Genomic DNA, 3,149 nt, shown 5'->3' with positions numbered 1-3,149 from the left:
GTGCTCTCCTCGTTCGGCTCTGGAATGCACCGGCCTCGCAGCCAAGCCCGGCCCCTCCGCGCGGCGGGGGAGGGACTGGCCCGGGAGGAGGAGCGCCGCCCGGCGGCCCTGGCGCCCGAAGGGCCCGGGTTAGGGGGGCCGGGGGGCCCTCCCACTGCCGCCCGGGCCCTGAGGCCGGAGGCGGGGGGAAGTGGTGGCCCGGAGCTGCACCAGACCTAGCGGGCACCTTGACTGGTCGGAGGATCTTTGGACTTGGGCCTCTGCAGAGAGCGGCGTGAGGGGCTGGGTGCTGAAGTCAGTGGGAGCGTCTACCACATCCCCGCCCCCCAGCTCCGCCGGTCTTCCTTGCTTTTGGTTCGATCTTTCGACTTGTCTCTGAGGCCCATGAAAGAGAACCAGGATTTGGGGTCTCCGTTTCTCCGGTTCCTTCCCGCTTGAATTGTCTGCTCTTTTCTCGTGACTTGTCTAAGAGATGGCCTCAGGGTCACTCAGCAGCTGCCTGGCTGCTGTTACCTGTGGGAGCAGGCTGTGAAAACCAAACGTGCCAACATCAAGCATTTATTGCTACAGATGCGTGAAGTCAGAGATGTGGTTCCCAAAGACTGGCCCTGGCGTGTCTTTGGTTATGTCCAAAGTAGGCCAGTCCATCTTTGATGGCCCTTGCTGCTGTCTGCTAGCCAGGGGAGTTTCTGTTCCCCTTGCCTTCCCTGATCAGTTTGCCTTTCCTCACAGCACTTGATTTCACTTCGAAGCAGTTCACACCTATCACCACAGGGCCGGCCAGAGGAGTGGACTTGCACTGAGTAACTTTTCAGTGTTGCTGACGTGCAACACACCAAGGTGGCTTTTTCCTTCTTACCCATGGAAGACTAGCTCATAGCCTGAGTTGGACTAGCTCTGTTAGGTTTGACCTTTTAAGAGCAAATTAGCTATTACACTTCAGCTACCAGGCTTAATTAGTACATAAATCCCAGAGTGTGAGAGAGGAGTTTTAATTCAATTTAACAAGTCTTTTTGAAACCCTAGTACATAAAAACCAGAAACAAGCAAACTGTGTCAGAGTAAAACTGTGCTCCATAGGGTTTTTGGATGGCTGATTTTTCTGAAGTAGTTTGCCAGACCTGTCTTCTGAAGTGGACTTGAATCTGCAACCTTTCAGTTAGCTGCTGAACAGGTTAACCATTTGTGCCACCCAGATGCATAGCACTATGATAAGCAAGACATTCTTGCAGAACTTGAGAACTTGAATTTTACTGGGGAAACAAGGCTTGCCCTTAAGAAACAGTGATGTATCGTAACAAAGCAGCAAGTTCTTCTTCAGGGCAGAGACCTTATTCTATTTAGTCTGTCTCTCCAAAGCATCTAGTGCAGCACCACATGCATACTAAGCACTCAGAAACCTGCCAAAATGAGGTGTACAGAGAGTGTGCTCCAGGAATTTATAGCAAGGAGACATCAGTGTGGGTAGAAGTGGAGAAGGTGGGACTTGAGTGATTAGGAAGAGTTAGAAAAGTTGAGAGGAATAGAAGGGGCATTACATGGGAAGGAAACCATGAATATAGCTCAGAGCATGATCTGCCTGACTATCAGGGCATAGCAGGAGATAAGTAGGGAAACTGATAGGTGAAAAGCCTTGAACGACACCGGGGTGGGGGGGGGTGGTAAAGCTTACTTCTATTGGCTATACGGAAAGGGTGCCAATTTTTGATCAAGAAAGTGTTATGTTTAGGGATATTAATTGGTTGACATGAAGATGGTATGAGGGCAAGAGGCTAGAGGTAAGGGACTATTTGGAGGGAAGTTGATGGTGATTTATGGAAGAAATGGGAATAGACTATGTCATCAGGCATAATATTCCCATTGGAAAAATAAAACATCATGACCTACTTCAGTTCTTTTTTTTTTTTTTTCTGTAATTTAAATGTTATATATGCCCAAGTTAGAGCTACAGAGAAAGTTGCCTTGGTGTCTGCTACCACTTGGGTGCTTTGCTTTGTGAACCTTCTCCACTTATTTTCTATCTGGTTGTTACTGCGGCCGCTTTGAAGCGTTTTCTCAGTTTTTCATGTTATCAGGGAGAAACCTACACAAGTGCCAGCAATCCCTTACTTCTCTGCTTAAAAATGTAAGTAGATAATTCCGCCAGTATGAAGACACTACCGTTCCTTGTCTAGGCACAGCAGGGATTTCTTGGGAAGTATGTTGTATTAGAGTCAGTGGTTTACAATTGCTGCTAACCTAAAGGTTGGCTGTTTGAACCTACTCAGGAGTTCCATTAAAGAAAGGCCTGGTGAACTGCTTCTGTAAAGATTATAGCCAAGAAAACCCTGTGGAGCAGTTCTACTCTGTAACACAAGGGTTCACCATGAGTCGGGGGCTGAGTCCACAGCAGCTAACAACCTTTACATTGAAGATAGAAGAGGGTGAATTGAGAAGATTCTAAAGTGTTGTCTTCCTTTCAGAATACTCTTCCCTTCAGGGTAAGGAAGGAGATAATTAATTTCTCAGCTTTGTAGGTGTAAGTACGCCTACCTACCAGGCTTCAGTATCCCCTTCGGGAATCCTGCTGGCCTAGGCAAAAGGCAGCAGGGAGACAGATTGGAAAAATTCTCATAGTCCTGTCATAGGCTAAAGGGCCAGGGGGGCCAGGTTCCCATCCGTGGCAGCTGCAACAGTAGCCATGGCTCCGCGTCTAAAGTGCCAGTGCTGTTCCCCAGCTACAGAAGGAAATGGAAAGAGAGTCAGGAATCCTGTCCAGCAGCAGCTTTGAAAGAGGAAGGAAGTCTTTAGTGGGCACTGGGGAAAGAGAATTTCCTGGTGGTTCCTGAATGGCATTCAGTGTTCTGGAAAAGCTCATCCATCCCCTCCTGCAGGCACACCAAGATTGCCGGTGTCTGTTAGAGACTCCTCAGAGCGACCTAACACACTCTCGGCCTCTGATGGCCGGCTGCAGAGTACTCCTCTCCTGAGCTGAGCCACCTCCCACCCAGTTCCTCAAGAGTCTTAACCCGATCTACATGTCATGACACAGTCCTTTTGTCAGGGCCATGAGAAGCTGTCCTGTGTTGACAATGCATTACAGTACCTAGTTTGCTACAAGTGGCTTCTTGATTTCTGAGTCATTCTCACAAACTATTTTGGCGTTCTGA

The sequence above is a fragment of the Trichechus manatus genome, unplaced genomic scaffold, assembly GCF_000243295.1.
Source record: "Trichechus manatus latirostris isolate Lorelei unplaced genomic scaffold, TriManLat1.0 scaffold00097, whole genome shotgun sequence".
Taxonomy (NCBI): Eukaryota; Metazoa; Chordata; class Mammalia; order Sirenia; family Trichechidae; genus Trichechus; species Trichechus manatus.
The sequence above is the reverse complement of the archived record's forward strand: the minus strand, read 5'-3'. Positions refer to the sequence as shown.